The sequence below is a fragment of the Leopardus geoffroyi genome, chromosome B1, assembly GCF_018350155.1.
Source record: "Leopardus geoffroyi isolate Oge1 chromosome B1, O.geoffroyi_Oge1_pat1.0, whole genome shotgun sequence".
Classification (NCBI taxonomy): domain Eukaryota; kingdom Metazoa; phylum Chordata; class Mammalia; order Carnivora; family Felidae; genus Leopardus; species Leopardus geoffroyi.
In genome coordinates this window covers 140,516,971-140,539,186 of record NC_059327.1, presented here as the reverse complement: position 1 = coordinate 140,539,186, position 22,216 = coordinate 140,516,971, and the positions used below count along the sequence as shown (strand labels likewise).

The 22,216-nt window shown below is 37.8% G+C and overlaps 1 long non-coding RNA gene across 1 annotated transcript; it reads left to right on the top strand.

Annotated features, from left to right (window-relative positions):
- Nucleotides 1-9,117: 9,117 nt before the first annotated feature.
- On the top strand, nucleotides 9,118-18,526 carry LOC123583303. Its single transcript, XR_006704824.1, has 2 exons — nucleotides 9,118-9,412; nucleotides 18,355-18,526. It is a non-coding gene; the product is annotated as an uncharacterized LOC123583303 (long non-coding RNA).
- Nucleotides 18,527-22,216: the final 3,690 nt, after the last annotated feature.

Sequence of the window (22,216 nt, the reverse complement as noted above, 5' to 3'; positions counted from 1 at the left end):
ACTTGTCTGATTCCTCAACAAAGCACTGGCAATGCTCCCTGGCACCCCCAGCCCCTTCCCCATGTAGCTAAGGAGTAGTCTGAGCAGCGATTAAGGAAATGGCCACATAAGCAGGCTGCCTTAGTTGAAAAGTATCTCCTGTGCTGTCTTTACAGTAAAAGTCTATCTCCACCTTGCCAACAGAGCAAATGGTGACTCTGAATCTAAGTGCTTTTAATCTTGTTGAAGGTTGTTGCCACCTTCCTGGAATCTAACTTTCTATCTAACCTATTTACTGGACTTTGAGATTCCGCTCCAGTCTCCCACTCCACATAGGAATCCCACGTATACCAAGTCTGACTGGTATAAGTTAATGTATTTTGCTCAGTAAAGTGGTTCTACATTCAACTACAACAAAGACCTACTTCTGTTAGATCGTTCTTCCATCATCAGATGAAGACAAGAGCCTGTTGTACAATTTGTTGGGAAGGGGGCACATTCACATAATTTATGTATACTGCATTCCTTAGGGTGCAATCCCAGACATGGTACATTTGTGCATGGTAAACCCTTGGAGCCCTGCAACTTCCTAGAAGAAGAAAACTCCTGTTATTTGAGTTTGTCTAATACTAGACATAGATCATGCAGGGTCTGTGCTCTGTTCAGTGATCAGAACTAGATACATAAAATTTGGGCACAGATATAAAATTTGTACAGGCAGAGGGAATTTAATCAAGCCTGAAAAAGAAGTGATTGCATGTTACTTCTTGGAAGGAATCATTTAGTATGCTACATTTCCAATGAGTTAATTTAACTGTCTGGGGAAAAAATTCCATGGAATATTATGCTCATGTACGCTCACCCAAAAAACAGTCTTATTTTGATTTAGAAGCTATTACTCCTCTTCGTATATAACCGCTAGGTGAGTAAATGATGCTTTCATATATGCAATTGTCTACTGAACAAAAATAGACAGTTACTCTGTACTTTTTTAGTATTTTATATCTTGTGGTAAGAGTGAGTTTTAATGTTTTCTCTTTGTTTTTCATAATAGCACTGTTTTGTAATACGTTCCAAATGCAAGATTCTCCAAACCTTACAGCCTACTACTCTGACAGCACACTGTCTCAGGGGTTCACTGGACTGGAAATGTGGTTCTGGTTCAAGAGCACAGCCAGCACAGGGATAAAATGCATTCTGTCCAGGAAAGAGCTGCACTGAGCCATTCGGCTGAGCATGTCACAGTGTTTGTCACCTTCCTGGTCTAGGAAGGATAAGAACACATTTTCATCATGCAGCAATTTGGTCTCAGTTGACTCGGTGGGAAAACCTCATCTATGGCTTCTGGAAAAGTCTTAGACATTTTCTTAACACTTCAAACTCTATTTCATTTCCTGGACATTGGGTTCCTTGAAAACCTGAAACTTCTTGAAATGTAAATATGTAAAAAAGAAACTTATAATGTGATACCCAGGGAAGTTTAAGATTAAATAAGGTAATATTTATAAATAATATAGCTCAGTGCCTGGAGCATAGGAAGCACTCAATAGACATTATCATATTGTCAAAAATTTTTCTAGGTTTAACATTCATGTGAGATTTTGTCCACTGTTCTTAAATTACACAGAGTCTATATCAGTGTTAAATAAATTTGACCACTCTGGGTGTCAGCATAGATAATCATGTAATGGAATGAAAATTTAAAATCCAGGGGCGCCTGGGTGGCTCAGTCGGTTAAGCGTCCTACTTCAGCTCAGGTCACGATCTCGCGGTCAGTGAGTTCGAGCCCCGCGTCGGGCTCTGGGCTGATGGCTCAGAGCCTGGAGCCTGCTTCCCATTCTGTGTCTCCCTCTCTCTCTGTCCCTCCCCCATTCATATTCTGTCTCTGTCTCAAAAATAAATAAACGTTAAAAAAAATTTTAAATCCAAAGCAGTCATGAGTGACTGCAAACTTGGTCAACTGTTTCTGTATTCAGGGTATTTTGCAAGGATTTGGATTCAAGGTCCCATAGTTTGGAGTCATGAACGTGAATTTAATCCCATTCTCCAATTTAGAAGCCATATGCCTCAAAGTGATTCATGACTGCTGCCTGATCCCAATTCTCTAGCTTTTTTTGATCTACTCTTTCTTGATAAGAACTCTCCAAAGCCATTTCACATGAAGAAAGCAGAACAAAGGTTAAGAACATGGAATTTAGCATCTGATGGATTCAGTTGGGTCCCATTTCTAACACTCATTAGCTATGTGACCTTGGAAAACCTCTCTAAAACTCAGTTTCTTCATCTGGAAACTGAAAATAAAATTAGTATTAACTCCTCAGTTGTCTGTGAAGATTAGACAACTTAGTAAAGGAGTATTCAGAGCATAGTGTTTGCAACATGCTGTTTTGAAAAGTTATTAGTTCTAACTAATTTTACCTTTATTACTACTTTTCAGCCTCCTCACCTCTAAAAATGAAATAATTACATTAGTTTTGTCTATGCTGCAGGTTGTTTGGAGTATCAGATGAGGCAATGTGCTGTATAAACTAGATATTTATAAATTTTTTTTTCAGTTTATTTTTTGACACAGAGAGAGAGAGCAGGGGAGGGGCAGAGACAGAGAGAGGGAGAGAGAGAGAATCCCAAGCAGGTTCCCCACTGTCAGCACAGAGCCTGATACGGGGCCCAAACTCACAAACCGTGAGATCATCATCTGAGCCAAAATCAAGAGTTGGATGCCTAACCAACTGAGCCCCACAGGCGCCCCTCTATAAAAAATCTTCTCTATTAATTATTTTTGGGGACAGAAAAATACTTGGAGAACACTGTCGAATGCTAAGGCTTAGAAAATGTCTTTCCAGAAGACATGTTTATCTTCAGTTTCTCTTACGTTTACTACTACAAGAAAGTAAAACTGAGATGCAGTTACTTTTATCTAGCTATTGCAATCTGTCAATGATAAAACTGCGTTGTTCTAGATTGGCAGGCGAATTTAGTTAAAGTGAAACTTCTTGGTGTCATATATATGAAGTAGCTCTTTCCGTTAAATTTCTCTTTTTTCAGTTAATAGATGGAACACTGGGTTTTGTTGTTGTTCTTACTACTCTCTGGATAGGAAGGCTGCAGTTTCTGAATATCTCATCTCTTTTAAGAAACTCTGAAAATTAGAAATGTATGATTATTAAACCAGTGATAAGTATTTCTTGAAACCTGTATACCTAGAGATGTGCTGGTTTGTTGGGTTTTTTTTTCACAGACAGATTTACATATTCTTTATATTCCCCTAAGCATATTGCCAGCTTTTCATTCTTGAATTTATAATCTTTAAGGTCTGGACACTGTGAAGAATTGTTTAACACTGTATTATAGTTCTTGAATAGTCTGGGAAAGTTTTTTGGAGATATTTTCATAAAGTTACTGTGTAGATAATTCTTTCCTTTCAAAACTGTTAGAACTGGTGATGCAAATGCAAAACAATATGCATAATATTTTAATATATGTTCATATTGAGGTTCATCTGAAAATGTTTAGTACGATTTATTGACATGATATTTGAACTCAGGCTTTTTTTCTGTTATACTGGTCAATTGAATTGAATCTAGATTGGAAAATTCAACAAATAACAAATGCACACAAAAAGGGACGCAATGTAATGGTTTCTTTTCTCTCTTCAATAATGAATTTTTAAAAAAAATTTAAAGTGTTTTTATTTATTTTGAGAGAAACAGAGATGGTGTGGGTGGGGGAGGGGCAGAGAGAGGGAGAGAGAGAGAATCCCAAGCAGGCTCTGCACCACCAGCACAGAGCCTGACTTGGGGCTCACAAAACCGCAAGATCATGACCTGAGCCAAAACCAAGAGTTGGACACTTCACCTACTGAGCCACTCAGGTGCCCCAATAATGCATTCTTTTAGAGGTTGTCTCCAATGCTTTTACTTTAAGTTCTACTCTTACTGCCAACAACTTTACTTTTTTTACCTTTCAAGTTCATATCTGTATTTTCAAATGTCCACCAGAAAATTACACCAGTTTGCCCTATATGACCATAAGTGAACTATCTTCTCCATTTTTTTCCATATATCTTTCCTATATTATTAAATGCCCTATACCATCCACCTGAACCTCCAGAGTAAAAACCTAAGGGACATTATCAGCTTTTCTTTTTCATCCATTGCCACATCTCAGCGTTGCACAGTATTGTCTATTCTATTATGTAAATCACTGTTTTAGTCCAGTTTCTCCCCATTCCTTTTGTATTACATATTATCTCTGTCTGTGTCTTGACCCTCCCTCTTCTCCAATATAATCAAGTTGGTCAGAGTCAGGTTCCTAAAATAGATATCTGCTCGTGTTCCATGCTTAAAATCCTTCAGTGGACCCCTATCACCCATTAAAATCCAACTCCTTATGAAACACAAGCTTTCATAATCAAGCTTTATTCTATCCTTACAGATACGCACTTACAATTGTCCTCGTGTCCATTTTTACTCTATGTGATGCATTTTATTTCGTATTTCCTTCTTACATTTGGTATTAAGTTGACAAATTCTCACCGATTCTCTAATAAACTGTCCAAACAGTTCTGTGAAGCTTTTCTTAACATTTCTTTTCCCCATTTCCCTCTGGAGGTATACGGTGCCACAGCCCTGTTGTGTGTTCCTTGTTGTATGTGTGTGTTTATAATTATCAGTGTTCTCTTATAGTTTTGTCTCTGCTACTGTATTGGCTGTAAGCTCTTTGAGGAATTTTGCCACTTATGACTTTGAATTCCTGTACTTAGCTGGTCACACAGTAAATGTCTTTATCTGTTCTGAATGAATGAATGGGACATGACTTAGGCATTCCACCTCAGGCTAGAAGATGAATCCTTGTCTGTGGTTCATTATAACTACACCTTGAGTATAAACTTTTCTGAGTGTTAGAGAGTACAAAAACTGAGTCAAACATTTCTTGTCTAAAGTGAGTGTTTCTTCACAAATTGCTTCTCCATGTGATCATTATTTTATTAAACATAGTAAATGTAGTCAGACTCATTGTTTTTGCAGTTGGCAAGAATAGAGTTTAAATTTTCTCCTCAGAATAGTATTTTACATCCGGAAATTATGATCTCTGGGAATAAAGTTTCTTACATCATGTAGGGTTGATTCTTTTCCATATAAATGTTGGCTGAATTTGGTTTCCCAGACTCATGTTAAAGCTCGAGGGAACACTGCGTTCAAACTATAAAATAAGTAAAAGATTATAGATGGATGATTACCAGGGTGGTGTGCGTGCGTGTGTGTGTGTGTGTGTGTGTGTGTGTGTGGTGTGCATCCTGGTGGTCCATTTCTCATATTAACAGGGCTTATGAAAATATCTTGTACAGCATATTTTTGGACCAAATGGAATTTCATTGTCTCTGCCTGAAAATTATGGAAATTTGTATCCTTTGTATATTAATACCTGATGTGATAAATTGGTTTGGGTTACTATTCCTTAGTTACTTCTTTTAATTCCCCGATCCCCACATTATCCAATTCAAGCCCAGAGCTCTTGCTCCTGGTGCTTGACTATAAAATTATGTGTATATCATCACTAAGACAGAGATGTTACCCACAAGGCTTTAAAAACATAGATTCTCAGTTTTTACACTTGTCAGAAGTATTAGCCCTTATCACATTGTACTTTGCTATTTAAATAAGGCACTCATGTCTCTGTCCATAGAATATAAATGTGACTTGACCCAGAAAACTATTCCTCCTGGAAAATATGTGCAATATCTGCCCAAAAGGCACTTGGATACTTTATTGGGACAAGACTTATTTCTTCTTTGGGTAAGATTTGAAACCAGAGCCATGAGCATTTACACTGGTCAATAACTCTCAGACACATATTTGGATAAGACACAGAGAATTACCTTCAGCCTCAGCCCATTTCCATTTGGCTAATTTTCCTGCACCTGTTAACATTGTTCTGCATGCCGAATGACCTCCTACTCTCCAGATATTTTGTCTGAGGCTTCAGAATCGTGTCTCTGTGCATGACTAAAACATTGATGTGTCTTGCCAGGGTGCTTGGCTTTATTGTTTAGTGCACTTGATGCAGAAGTCATGAACTAGACTAAATGCTTAGAGGGGAAAGGTATTATGTTATAGGTGGGTGTTGCTCTGCCAGAACAAAATCTCTGAGTCTCTGGTACAACTTTATTTTATTCTTTTAATGGTTTTTCTAACACAATGAGTTCAGTCACAAATAACAGAAAATCTAACTAAAAGTGGTTTGAAAAGAGGTGTAATTTTTATTGTACAACCAGAAGTCTAAGGGTAGGCAGTCCAGACTGGCACAACAGGGACCCACAGTCTCTTTTCATTAAGTTATCTTAACATATTGTCTTGTGTCCTCCTACTTTTCATTCAGATCATGGTCACCAGATGGTTGTTGCCCTTCCAGACTGCCAGTCCCCATTTTCCAGGCATGAGGAAGGGGAAAGGGGATATAGCAAAATGTCTTTCTTCTACTGAAACTTTGTGTTTTTGATTAGGAAGAAAGAATCTCTCCTGAGACTTCGGCCTACATCTCAGTGGCCTGAACTAGGATACATAGCCATTCCTAGCTCCAAGGGATGAGAGATTTAGCGGGTTTGGTTTTACTCTTGAAGTCATGATCTGTTGGTAAGAAAGACTGGGTAATGCATTTTTGATGAGCATCTAGCACTGTCTCCTACAGATGCCTAATATTCCAGTCTCCCATTAGTAGGTCTTCAGGTTTACTCTCTACCCTCTTCACTCTGTTCTCTATTCCATGGGTTTATCTCTAAGACTACATTTAACATGTCCCTGTTCTTTCTTAAGTAAGATTCCCTAGAAGCACACCCTAAGGTGGGGATTGGGGTACACAAGATACATCAAGTGGGTGCTCTCAGGAAAAACCAGTGGGGGAGTGAAGGAAGCAGATAGGAAATGGGAAAGAGCTTCAGAAGAATGTGGTTTCAAGTGAATTGTAGCTTTGGAATGATCCCATGGGGAGCTGTGGGATGTAAATTGTGACACAGAGTCTTTTCCAACTTGAGACAATGGTGCAGGGTTTTTGTAAGCAGCTCCCCCATCAGTCACAGAGGATGTGTAACTCTCAGGCCCCTTCATTTACGGTGACCTCAATCACCCAATCACTCAAGCCCTCTTGAGAAGGTTGCAGGTGTAAGCCTTTGGCAGAAGTACCTGCAGCAACTGGGGAACGATCACCCCAACCAAATCCTTGAGAAGGATTTCAGCTGCAACTAACAGCTTCTGTGTGAACTTTCTGACTTCTCTAGGGTTTTAAGCAATGAAAGCTAAAGCACGTGATCAGCAAGAAGGAAGAGAGTGAGGTCAAGGTGTTTATTGCACTGTCTCCCTCCCTTCTGACTTCTTCATAAGGATTCTCAGATATATAAGGAAATGTTAACTCAAGACTGTTAAAACAATTAGAATCCATTTAGAAAAGATACAAGGTACACTGGAAGAATTAAGCTAAAAAACAAAAAAAATCCTCAAATAAAAAGTGAATCATGGACTTTCATGGATAGTAAAACTAATTTTGAATTTGTTCTATTCATGGTTAGGGGATACAAAAAAGTTACTTAACTTTTGAAAGAATTTATTTTTTCAATTTAGAATAAAAGTTTTCTCCCTTAATTTGAAGGAACTGCAAATAAATTCTACAACAAGAATGACATTTCTTTAAAATGTATAGAACGTATATAGAAATAAGAAGGGCATGGAAATATTGTATGACTATGAAAGAGAAGATTCATTGTCATCCAGTGAATCTATATCCATTAGTATTATTACTAATTTCTACAGGAACTGTTTTCCAGAAATTATAGAGGAAGTAAAGTGTTAACTGAAGAGAGATCTGGAAGAAAATATTGGGATACCCATTGCAATGTTTTAAATCATATTCTAGTATTGAAAACATTAAATCAGAACTTCAATAGTGTATGGAACTAAGTTATGCTTTAAAGAAGGGGTAAAATTGTTATATAGGTGATAGTGATTTATATGCTACATTTAAAATATTTTGCAATAATTTCTTTGATAGTAATTTATCATGTATGACCTCATTACAATAGTTAAGAATGATTCGTAAAATTCATGGTTAACATCCAAATATAAGGAATACTTTAAAATGTCACTAAAAATTCCAGGTCACACTCCTTCAGAAAAATAAAGATTCTCTAGATGGAAGTTAATTAAAATGAACCACCAAAGAGCTCCAATGCCCTGAGAGAGAATAGCTAACCTGTCATTGTTGTAGATAGAACTTAAATTATGTGAAAATATTGATAATAACAACGTAGCTGGTGATTTTCCTCAAGCGAAAGCAAAAAAGAAATACATCTTATCAAAAACATATAATACATAGTGAATTATGTATCTTTTAATTTTATTGTTTGTTTGAGTATAACAGTCCTAAAGAGAAGATGCGGACAAGCCTAATAGTAATAATTCAATAAAGCTGTTTTTGATGTTTTTCAGTCATATAAAAAAAATAGCTGTATACAAAATGCCCATTGTATATACTCATATTATTTTTGTTAAAGTAAACTTATCAAAGTAGAAGGACATAGCATGTTTTATTTATGAATTAGTATATTGATTCATAACTTTTAAGCGTAAGACAGGTATTGCAGCATCCTCCATTTGTTCTTTTGCTCCAGGCCCACAAATAGCAGAGGCAGACACCTGCCTTTCTCTTGCTATTCAAGTTTACCGACTAGACCTCTACAGGCACTCTGAAAGGTTTCAGTCATTGCAGTAAACTCTATGGTTTATCAACAGTGATTTAAGGATCTTTGGTTTAGGACGTTAACAAAATGGCTAAGTTTTCTCCATTTCAACAGTTTGAATAATTGAAGTAATACTATAAAGATCCAAAGCAAAGTCCGTTCCGCATTTAAAAATCTGACACCATCAATGATCATTGAAGTAGATGAAGGCAAGTCAGTTTGCCGCTTCTGTCTTCAATTTCCACCTCTAAAATGAAGATAATTTCATCACTTCTTTATGTTGTTGTGAAGGCTAATAGTCTTCAGCCCAGTAAATAGCTATTATGTAGTAGCTGTTACTATTGTCATTGTTGTCATGGCAACAGAGCACATAGCTAGACAGCACACACACCGGACCTGCCAGAGCAGCATTCTAGGGAAAAAACTTGGAGACAGCAACAGCAGCAGGTGTGTGGGATTCTGGTTGTCCACACATTCTTGAGCAGACCCAAAGTCTAGCCAAGCCAGGCTTCCAGCTTTGGAAACGAGACTCCCTCCGGTCATGGGGGCTCTTGAGCAGCACAATTACAAAAGCAGCCATCCGTTGCCTGGCCTGAGGAGGGCGGAATGTGAGAGCAGTATGGTGTGGAGGAACCTGGGCTCCAGCCTTTCTCTACCAGCAAGAGAGTGCACCTGTGGCGAGGGAGCGTACCAGCCCCAACCTTGGTAGGGCCAGGGGATGGGGTTCCGGGTGTTCGGTAGAGCTGAATGACGAGGCGGGATTGCTGTAGGGTTTGCCACATCAACATTTCTATTTGTGAAAAACTCTATCCACTTTCTGGCGTGTTGAGGAATGGCCCTAAGGACTCAGCAGTAACCAGTTGCCTAGGAGATTCGTGGGCAGTCACCTCCTCTTCTGGGAGGCCAGACTGCCAGGCCCAGTCTTAGACGAGCAACCTTTTATTCTCAGATATTACTTAATGCATGCATCTATTTCACTTATAATAAACTGAGTTTATATTTTTATTGGCTACCACTTCCATAGTAGACTATCTCTAACCTTGTATAATAATTCTCACCAATAGATGTAATATATAAGTGTGTGTGAGAGGAGCTTGCTCAATATAGGGATATATTTTTATTTTAGTCCTTAAGTGATCTTTAAGAGAAAAGCCCAGCTTGTAAGCGTATGTATGTTTAATGACAAGAAAAAAGAGGTCCCAAATAATTATAATAAAAAATACCAGTACAAAGAAAGGAAGAAAGTAACATGTCGAATTATGAATTTATGGCCTTATAAAGAATTATCCTAAGATGTCAGATTTGGAGATAGAAAAAATTATCTGATTATGGCTTTTACTTTTTTATTCCCTCTTTATGTAAGAACTCTGTACAACTAATTCATCATACATACAAATGCACACAAAATCATGTAAGAAACCACGTGCCAAAATTCCACCCCAAATCGCAGATACAAACCCTTGCCAAAAAGAATTTTTTTTAATTTATTTATTTATTTTGAGAGGGAGAGAGAGAGAGAGACTAAGCGAAGGAGGAGCAGAGAGAGAAGGAGAGAGAGAATTCCAAGCAGGCACTGTCAGTGCAGAGCCTGATGTGGGGCTCAAACTCACGAACCATGGAGATCATGACCTGAGCTGAGATCAAGAGTCAGACGCTTAACTGACTGAACCACCCAGGAGCCCCAGCAAGAGTTTATTTTTAAGATTTGGATAGACTGTTCACTATGACAATTCTAGGAGGCATCATCAAACCAGTAATGATATAAAAGAGAAATGAGAATGAATCCATGTAGAATAACTTAATGGAACTACCTTGCAAAGTGATGGCAAGTATGTGTTGTTCTTTTAGAGATATTAACAAATGTGGTTGAAAAGTATATTTGCTCCAGTTCTAAGAGACTTCACATCGGAAGTTTCCTACTCATTTTTTTTTTCCTTAAACGTGAAATTATCAGCATGCTTTTTAAAAGAGAAAAGCTAGATTTTTATTGTAGGATACTCAGTTATCTTTCTGTGAAAAATGCTAACTTCATTCTGGTGCTTCAGGGAATATGGGGTTAACATTGGGTGATTTGCTCCTTAATGAAACTTGGATACACAGTCTCAGGACCCATTTCAGGTCAGAGGAATTCTCATATCCCTGATTCCACTGCCTGTTTTTCCTGAAGCAACACAGTCTACCCTTGACCAAGGCAGAACTGATAGGAGGTATCTGGGACGATCTATTTTATACACTGAAGCATCATTTTTGCTCTCCTACTGTGCTTTTTTCTGTTGCAGAAGTTGTTTGGGGGAGGCTGCCAGTCTCGGGTAGGTGAACGTAAGCAGTATCTGCTGTTGGGCAGCACAGCAGGGCTAGAATTTACCAGGAACTCGGTAATTTGTCCTGATTCAACGTGTCCCCTCCCAGCTTCTACACAGTATTTCCTCACTGACTCCTCTGTGTTTCATCCTAAGCTCGCCGAAGAATGTTGACTTTTTTCTACTGTTCTTTCCATTTAGCGTGTCTGATCCTGGCTTGTCCCTATTCCTGTTTCTCCTCATGAGCTACGTTTTGCCCTCCAAGTCCTTCCTCGCTCCAAGTCCTGGCCTTGCTTGTTTGCACTGGCTATGTAACACCTCAGGTCTGGGTCTTATTATTTCACATAGTTGATCAGGGGAAAAAATGTTTATAAATTATAAAATGCTTACAAAAGTTAAGTAAATATATAAGTAGGGATGAAATGAAGCCCAAGGATTCCCTCCCCACCCCAATTCTCCTTATGCTGTTGGAAAGAGAATAAGCTTAAGATCCAGAAAACAATCCTACACAGCCCCTAAATACAATGTTTGGCAGAAAATAAATCTTAGCAATTTTAATTTTTATAATTATAGTTTAATAAGAGTAGAGTATATTTATCTTAATGTGTGGGCAGTTATACAATTACTTCTTCTTCATGACAATTAACCATCAAGTTAAGGTATATTTTGACATTGAGCAAGAAATTGTTTTAAAAGATAAGTGTGTGAGAAAGGATAAGTCAAAATAGCAAAGAACACAGCTACTTATTTGTATCTATAGATTGGTGGAGAGTTATAGGTCGAGAGAAAGGTTTTGGAAAGAACCAACTACTGAAAGCACTTAATGAAGTTTGAGTTATTCTGGAAGGTGAAACTCATATTGAATTTCTAAGGAAATCAAGAATATAGCATTATAAATAGTGCTATATTTTCTATTTGAACTAGTGAATAAGAAAAAGTGGTTGAAGAAAATATGAAGATTTAGGACTATGTAATGAAACTGACTGACTCACTTGAGGATGGATTAAGTTCCTAATAAAACTCAGTTTAAACAATACTTCTGGATGCTTTACATCACCCATATAAGGCACCCATATAACACCCATATAAGGCACCCATATAAGGCACCACTGTATGGTAGCCAGTACATTACAGTTTATAAAGTGTATTTATTCTTAATTTCTCAGATTAATTTTGATAGTGACTGTGAAGTGGATAATTTTGTCCCCATTTTCTTTTTTAGTTGAATAAACCAAGGCCAAGAAAGGTAAATCAGCTGTCAGATAGGCTTATAATAAAAGTTAAGGCTCAAACCCATGATCTCCAACTTTGTGACTTGTGTTTTTTATGTTATTCTTTCTTTTTGCCTCACCACAAGTAACTTATAAAGTGCTGTTATAAATAGTTAAAATTGGAAAGGTCCCTGTAGATCTAAGTTGTCTAAACTTTCATCCAAAATAGGGTAACTCAGTAACTCTGCCAGTGATCCTGTCCCTGCTCGAGAATTATTTTCATCTCATCATTGAGGATCTCTAATCATCAGAATGTTCTTTCATATATGAAACCAAAATTTGACTTAGAGCGTATACTGGTAGTGAAATAATAGATAATGTGATCTCAGCATGATGCTTCAGTAATCTTAAGATTAAACTTAAGACTCACCTATTTCTACTCTAGAGCAAATAGTGCTACAACGACATTTCACATTGATAGTGGGATAGAGTGGGGACAGAAAATACTCTTTAGAGATAGAGAGACCCAAATTCAAATCTTGGCTTCATTATGTTAGTTCTTTGGATTTGTTTGCTTATCTAAAATGAGAACGATATCACCTATTTTCAGGGTTATTTTGAACAACGATTACTAGTTTAAATGCATACTTGGCATTTTGTGAAATACAACTATTATTATTCATAGCTAAGGCCTTTTATTTGTCTCATACAAGAAAATATGAGACAATATGAATTTTCTAGATAGTATGTTTCATTTTTGAAACCAATCTTTTGGTGAACTGCCTCATAGTCTCTTAGAATTCCAACAATTCTTTTTTGTTTCTTAGGAAGCTCAGAAAAATACTTAGGAACAAAGTTAATGAAAAAAATGAATGCATAGATATACAGAAAGCTATAGATTTACTTGTCATATGAAAAGATTTTCATTCAGTATATGCATGAAATAAGTTTCCCCATCCTAAATATTGTCATGCTGGCATCTAGGGAAGGGAACATTTGAGATTTGGTAGGGTTGCCTTTTTCTACAGACTATTCATCTCTTTATTGGTTGTTTTCCTTGTCTATTATAAGGCCTCTGTACATGTCTATAAACAAATTAAATGACCTGTAAGTCATTTAACCTGTAAGTTAGTAAATATTGTGCCACAAATGATTCTAAGTTGAGAATCTTGATAATTAAATCTTGCGTGTAAGAGGGCATTTAAGCATCATGACCACATCTTAATACTATGTATTCGGGTTTATTTTGTTCTCTTAAGTCTCTTTTTTTTTTCCCAGAACAATAATTCTAGCTGAGTTTCTTTATGATGTCTAATTATAATTCTGTGTAGAAAAGGCAAGTCTATGGTGAGCTCAAAATAAAAAACATTCATTTTAAGCAAAGAAATGAACTCTAATTGCTACAATGTGTCCCCAGTTTATTAGTATCATTGACAACAGGACTGACCAAAATTATACAATTTATACATTTGTGTGCCCTCATTAAAATCATGGAAACCATTAATTTGTATAAATGTGAATATCTCCAAATTTAAAACTATGCTAAATATCCCAATGTGGTCAAATATGTGCAGTTGGGGCTATGACATATACTTTTATGACTCTGGAGATCTAATTTATTAACACTGTTACAAGGTTTTTAATGGAGTGAAAATGAAGTCAGATTAAACTTCTTCCTGATGATATTAAAGCTCTAATCACAACACATAGACTAATAAATGTTACTTTTTAAGTAATGAATGTCCCATCAAATCTCTTTTAATGTGAATGAAATGGTAATTGGGAATGTTGTGGACACTGAAGAAAAGCATAGTATCCCAGCACTATATAGAACACAAATTTTGAGCATCTAATTTCTGCAAGACACTGAATTCATCATTGAAGGTTGTATAGAGAGAAATGAGACAAAATCTCTAAATTCCAGGGGCTCACAAACTACTAAGTTGCTACCAATTGTGAGATGTATCATCATTTTATAAAAAACAAAGAAGTAGAAAAATAGAACAAAACAAAACCCCACCAAGCAATTATAAGATATCATTGCATTAACTATAAAATGCATGCCTATTTCAGAAATGTCTAAATGTGAAAAACCATTTATTCTAGAATCTGTGAAATATTGTAGTTTGGAACTATAATGCAAGCTCTGCTCTACTAACAACTTTAATAAAGGTGCCACATGCTCTGAGAACACAGAGAGAAGCATTCATTTTGACCAGAAGATCAAAGAAGGCTTTATAAAGAGGAAACAATTGTGTGAAGCCTTGAAAATAGGATAGAGTTTAGACTTACACAGAAATGTTGGATAAGAGAGATTTATCAAAAGAGAGGACAGATGCATGAGAGTTTAGAGAACCACAAGAATCATGTGACTGAACAGCCACCTGAGAAATAATGAGTATCAAGTGAAGCAGGTGACAAATTGGAAATTTTGACAGGGCCATTACGATACCAGAGAGGTGCTGAGCCATATGAAAAATTTCAAAAGATTTGCCTGAAAACCAATGGTCTGACTCTTAAACATCTCACTCATCACATCACATTGTAAAAGGCTTAAGAAAATGAAAAAGGGAAGATTATAGAGGAGAATTTCTTTGGAGACACCTGCCCTGGGGAAACTTTCTCTCTGTCATGTTATTTTCGCATCAAATTTAACAAGGGGACTTTAATGGGGCAACTCACAGGGCTTAAATTGTGTGCCTTTTTGAAGATATGGACTTTTCCAATAGTTTATACAGCAAAGTAGTCACATCTGGGATGGAGCTGTCCTCCTCCAGCCAGGCAGATGTTTGTGAATTTGAAGGGCCAGGCATGGAGGTTGAGATATAGGATTGTTACTTTGAAGGATCCTGCCCAGATAATGGCATTACAAAACAAGTGGACCCTGCTTGTAAGAGGCTGTGGGGAGCACTGGAAGCTGAAAGAAATATGGTGTGGCCTGCTGAAGGAGAAGCCCTGCTTATACACAGGATTTTGCACTCAAAGGAAGAGGCAGTTTTAAACATTGGCCAGGATTAGAGTACATGAGAAATCTTATTTTATTTATTATATATTTATTTTTAAAATATATATTATTGAAGTGTAGTTGACATACATTGTTATATTAGTTTCAGCTCCACAACATAATGATTAGACAATTCTATATACTATACATGGCTCACCATGATAGATGTAGTTACCATCTGTTGCCATACAATGTTATTACACTATTATTGACTGAATTCCCTAGAATTCAATAGACTCTGGATCTGGAGTTCTCTCTTGTCCAGCAAGAGAACAGAATGCAGGATTAAAATGTGAGAGAGGCTAATGTTCCAGAGGAGACAAGACCCCTGAATAAGGGTCCTTGCTCCATTTGTATTAGGATCAGAAGGCTTATGGGGCGCCTGGGTGGCGCAGTCGGTTAAGCGTCCGACTTCAGCCAGGTCACGATCTCTCGGTCCGTGAGTTCGAGCCCCGCGTCGGGCTCTGGGCTGATGGCTCAGAGCCTGGAGCCTGTTTCCGATTCTGTGTCTCCCTCTCTCTCTGCCCCTCCCCCGTTCATGCTCTGTCTCTCTCTGTCCCAAAAATAAATAAACGTTGAAAAAAAAAATTTAGGATCAGAAGGCTTACAAGCATGATGGCTGTGCACAAAGAGACAATGAAACCGTGAACATTAACTCATGGGCATGGGGGAAAAGGGGTTTTGAAGATATGCGGTGTTAGGGGTTTTGGTCAATACAAATCAAAACTCTGGTGCTGGGAGGAAGGTTGTTTACAGTAGACATAAGGTGCCACCTCTATTTACCTAAACTGGCCTGGGGACAAGAAAGACAGAGCATGCTACCTCAGGGTCAACAAGGCACCTTACTTTTGCCAATTAGCTCAGCTCTGGGCAACTTCACCCTGCTGTGGTCTAAAGTCCTGTTTTCCTTTTTACCTATTTTCGCCCTTCCTTCCTGTGAAAGCAGCTTTCTGCTATTGTACTAAGTTGGGGGGCATTTCTTCCCTAAATACCTAATCTTGTTTACCTCATCTTGGATGTTTTCATCCTGAGATTTCCTATTCCTATTCCTTTGCCCTATATTGGGGTCCTTTTCCCCATTTACCTGATCTTATTTACATCCTATGGCTTTCTAATTCTTCATGCCTTGTTAACCAATTGGTGCAACCTCAGGGAATTCCTAAGCTTACTCTCCACACCTATAGTGTACTTTTCATATCTGTGACTTATTTATTTTATGTTTAGAAGTTTGTACCTCTTAATCCTTTTCACCTATTTTGCCCATTCCCCTACTTTCTTCCCCTCTAGCAACCAACAGTTTATTCTCTGTATTTTTTAGTCTGTTTCTGTTTTGTTTGTTCATTTGTCATTTTTAGACTCTGCATCTAAGTAAAATTATATGGTACTTGTCTTTCTCTGTTTTATTTCACTTAGTGTAACATGTTCTAGGTCCATCCATGTTGTCACAATTGGCAAGATCTCAGTCTTTTTTTATGGCTAATACTCCATTGTGATATATCTATATTTATATATCTCTATCTCTACCTCTGTATATTTCTATTTACCTACATCCATATCTATCTACATACCACTTCTTCTTTATTATCCATATATCACATCTTTTTTATCCATTCATCTATCAGTGGACACTTAGGTTGCTTCCATGCCTATTGTAAATAATGCTGCAGTAAACATAGGGGTGTGTATATCTTTTCAAATTAGCTTTTTCATTTTCTTTGGATAAATATCCAGAAGTGAAATTCATGGGTCATATGGTATTTCTATTTTTAATTTTTTAAGAAACACCGTACTGTTTTCCACAGTGGCTGCATCAATTTATATTCCCATCAACACTGCACAAGGCTTCCTTTTTCCTCACTAACATTTGTTATTTATTGTTTTTTTGATACTAGTCATTCTGACAGGTGTCAGGTTCTGACAGGTGTCAAAACCATCTTATTATGGTTTTGATTTTCATTTCCCTGATTATTAGTGACGTTGAGCATTTTTTCATATGTCCATTGGCCACCTGTATGTCTTGTTTGGAAAAGTGTCTGTTCAGGTCCTCTGCTCATTTTTCAATCAGATTACTTATTATTATTATTATTATTTTTAGTATTGGGTTGTATAAGTTCTTTATATGTTTTGGGTATTGACCCCTTATCGGATATAACATTTGTAAATATCTTCTCCTATTCAATTGATACTTTTTCATTTGGTTGAAGGTTTCCTTTGCTATGCCAAAGACTAAAGAACAAAACTGGACCACTTTCTTACCCCCTACACAAAAATAAACTCAAAATGGATTAAAGACCTAAATGTGAGACCTGAAACCATGAAAGTCCTAAAAGAAAACAGGTAGTAATCCCCTGGACATCGCCCTTAGCAATATATTTATGGATATGTCTCCTCAGGCAAGGAAAACAAAAGCAAAAATAAATGATTGGGACTATAGCAAAATAAAAGGCTTTTTCTCAGTGAAGGAAACCATCAAAAGAGCCATCTTATTTCAGTATTGGTCAGATGAGAACTTTCCCTCTTACCTGTCTTTTCCTACTCCATCCCCTACCTTGGCAAGGTCAAAACAGCAGCTGACTAGTGAAGGAGGAAGTGAATGAAACAAAAGGGGAATCTTCTCTTTTTCCTCCTGCAAGCAGTAGTTTATCCCAGGACCCAGTTTAGGGGAAGGAAATAATTTTTTCTATATGAAATGTATTGTCAAATTGGTTTCCATACAACACCCAGGGCTCATCCCAAAAAATGCCTTCTTCAATACCCATCACCCACCCTCCTCTCCCTCCCATCCCCCATCAACCGTCAGTTTGTTCTCAGTTTTTAAGAGTCTCTTATGCTTTGTCTGTCTCCCACTTTAACCTCTTTTTTGGGAAGGAAATAATTTAACATTACATTAACTTTAGAGCTTTGAATGACATATTGAACTGGCACATGTATTCACTGATCATGCTTATAACTTAAAGGGAGTATAAGAAAGAAAAAAACCCAAGAGAAAAAAATGGTCATCAGATTGTCTAAGTATGCATTTGGGGTAGGGGAAGGAATATTTACACTGAACAGTTTTAAAGGGATGGTGAAAGATAAAAAGCAAGTTACTTTCATAATTACCACCCATTAATTCTGCTGTTTAACTTACAGGTTACACAAGGCAAAAAGAGGAGTTTAGACCAGAGGGCATAGAGCCTACCTGTGAGACTCTGTAAACTGGTGGAGAGACGTTACGGGTTTTGAGCAGGGACCACCGGAATCACTTCTGTCTTACAGAGTTTCACTTCTTTGCATTAAAGTGGTTTTTTTTCCTTACATTGTACACTTTCAGAGAGCTGTGTGAGTTTAATTTGTCACACTTAACTTTCAGTACTGAATATGTGTATTACGTTCTTTTGATAGGGGTGATATTAAACCTAAGTAAAGTATCTGTACTATCATAATCATTCAGAACAGATAAAAAAGATCAAGGAGTGTAGGAAAGTTTGCAACAACTGAACATATAGAACAGATAAAAAAGGTCCACATAAACAAAATGGATGGTGTAATGGTTAACTGAGCACAATTGCTCTGCATAACAGAGCCCACACTTCTCAGTCATACAACAATGCTTTCACTTAGTTAATGTGGTTGTGGGTTGGCAGAGATTGGCTCACTCAGGCTGAGCTCAGCTGGGGTAGCTCAGCTCTGCTTCATGAGTTGCTCGTCTTCCTCACGGGCCCAGCAGACTATTCCAGATGTATTATCCTATAGTCAGGCAAACGTGAACGAACACAGGTAGAAGCACCAAAAAGCTTGGTAAGCCTGCTAACACTGTGAAAGTCACAGCAAATCATGTAGCCACATCTAAGTTAAAGGTTGAGGAAATAGCACATATTTTTAGTGTGAGTAACTGCAACATCATGTGGTGTGATGGTTAATTTTATATGTCAACTAGACTGGATCACAGGGTGTCCAGACATTTAGTCAAACAATATTCTTGGTGTGTCTGACGGTGGTTTCTGGATGAGGTTAATATTTTCATTGGATCTCCACACATGGCAAAGTGCTTACATATAGGCAAGGGTGAAGATTTAGGGCCATTAATGCAACCTACCCGGCTGGTTACCTAAATCAGTACCATTAAAAAAAAAGTAAAGAAAGATAAAGAAAGTATGTTCAAAATGTAACAGAGAGAGAGACACACACACACATGCACAGTTAATTACCATGCAACCGAAGCCACAGTTATTGTCTGTAACACCAACAATAGCATTATTACATTTGGCACTATCAGGTCAGGTGAGTTGAAATCTTCTTAGTGAAAAGCTAAGTGAAGATTGAGAGGAAAACTATATGTTCTTCTTCAACAGCAGCAGAATTAAGGCAAGATCAGGCAGATGGGAACCAAGGTGGTAGGTATTTCTGTGTTTTTCCCCTGTATTCACTGTACTGCTAGGTATTAGAGGCTCCTCTGGAGCTCTGCGTATTGATTAGATAGCCTTTAAACGTTTGGGTATGAAGGCATCTGGGTTATAGGCACGGGAGGCAGATTCCAGGGCTTTGCCTGAGGCTTTCAATGGAGAAAATCCTCCAAGGGTCTTATGCTTCAAGGCTTAGAAAACCAACTGGAGTTTGACCTGGTAGAAGGGCTAGGAAGGGGAAAGTGCAAAGTACCACCTGGTCCCCTGCCACTGCCTTCACTCATGATACATCACACACCACTTGTATTAAGCTGTAGATCTGTTTTGTCTAATGGTTTTTCCCGTTTGTGCCATACTGTTTATTTATTTTGGCTATTTTTATTTTCTTCTTTATTTGATTTATTTACCATTTTATCATTCTCTTGTTCCCTTTGATCAAGTTGTGATTATCTACTTTTTTAAAGTTTTAAGTTTCTCTTTCAACCTCGCTTTTATAAATGGCTAACCAGAAGCTAACATCCCTAGAAGTAAAGGCTGTGTGGATGGGTTGTGACCCCACCTTCCTCCCCACTTCAAGATGGCTCCCTGCAGCAGGTGCCATTTCTTCAGGGGCTCCATCTTGCTGTGAAACACAAACACACTGCAGGTCCAGGGAATGCAAGGGTGCTTTCTCCCTTCATCTGTAACCTGCCTTGTCTAAACAGCAGATTTATAAGACACCTCCCCAGCCCATTTCTTCATGGAGATAAGCGGGAGGCCAGAGAGTAAAAACCTGGGTCCCTCAGTAGGGCTACCAGAGGATAACTTGCTCTGCTCTCCTGCCAGGGCTGTAGGTGTCCTCTGTCTAAGCAGACTCCATCACTCTTTAGTGTGGGTCTTCTGACACTGACTATACTTACCAGGGATTATTCCTGGAGTTCTTCTAAAAGGCTGTGTGTATTTATTTTTTTAATCAAAGATTTTTTTTGCCAGAATGTGGGGACTGTAATGCAACTTCCTTGGAGCCCAATTCTGGGAGCTCACATGAACCAGCAGAGACTAGAAACAGGTCTTCTTACACCTGAGTCTTTTGAGTGTAGTTTGTCAATGCTATCTCACTTAAATATCTAAAACGGAAGAAAACTTAAATACATTATAATGGCATGGTGAAGGAGACCAACCTTCCGAAACAAATACCAGTTTTCTGTCACCTACTCTGTGCCTCAGTTTCCTTGTCTACATAATGACGATAATGATATTACCTACCTCATCATGTTTCTGTGAGGAAGAAATGTTGCTATGATAGACATTGCAAAAATAAACATTCAATAAAGATTTCATGCATACATATGTAATTACATGGGCTGCTGAGTATTGCTTCATGACCAATAATGACAAGAGAAGAATGAGACTTCCCTTCTCTTTGAAGTCTAGAAAGATGGCTCAGGAAAGAAGTGGCTATTTGCAACTAAGGAGAGACACCAGTCCTGTAAGTTTAGTTAACTCCTTAAAGGCTCTGTCTCCTAATACAGTCATATTGAGGGTTAGAACGTCCACACACATATTCAGGGGAACATAGTTTAGTCCACAGTACCATTCAAACACTACTTCCTCAAACACACACAGGTTAGTAGAACTCCTTGTTACACACCCTCAATTACTAATAATTTTAAAGTTATTTGTTGAATGGTTACCCCCCCCCCCACTAGACTGTAAGTTCCATGAGGGCAGGGACAATGTATATCTTCCTTGCCAATATATACCCAATGCCCAACATAGTGCCTTGCACATGGCAGGAACACAATAAATATTTATGTAAAGAATAAGAGGATTTATACTGCCATGCTTTTGTTAAAAAAGAAAAAAAGTTTTGGATGTCACTACCTTTTCATATTGAGCCAAAGATCATTTTGCCCCTTGGATATTTTCTTTAGACCAGCTAGATATTCTCAGATAGAGTGGGTTTTATAGCTATTTAGATCTCCTCAGTTCCTATCTTATATAACCCTGCTTTCTCACTTTTCACAACATGCCAGTGAATGAAAGGGAGAAAAACATGCTTCGCAAGTTCTGCTTCATCCATTTCAGACTGCCAGTTATCCTCTGAGATTCTTCCTCTCACAAACCCTCTGCCTTCAGTTTCTCTGCTACCTATGAAATATGTCTTGTACGCATGTGACCCTCTCCTCCTCTCCTTTCCTGTTTCTCCTCATTATGTTTTCTTACATTTCCAGTTATACTAACTGGAGTTACCTATTTCTCCCTGAAATTTCAATCTGTTCTCCCATGTTTTAAACATGCTATTTGGATAAAAACCAAAATGATTAACACAAGAAGACCCCCAAATCCCTAAATGGTTTCCATCTGCCTATTTAGCAGACTTATCTTGTGCTCTGCATTGCTCTCAGGACCAAGTTCAAACTCTTTAGTACAGTTTACAAAAGCCCTTTAAAAGTTGAGCTTTGTGTAACTGTCCAGTCTCATCTTTCACCAGCTCGAATTACTTCCTTTCCCCTCAACTCCCCTTGCTCTTTCTCATCTACAGTCTTCATAATGCCATTTCCTTTTCTGGAATCCTTTCTGTGTTATCCATCTGGCTAACTCCATCTTTCTTGTATGCCCCTCCATGG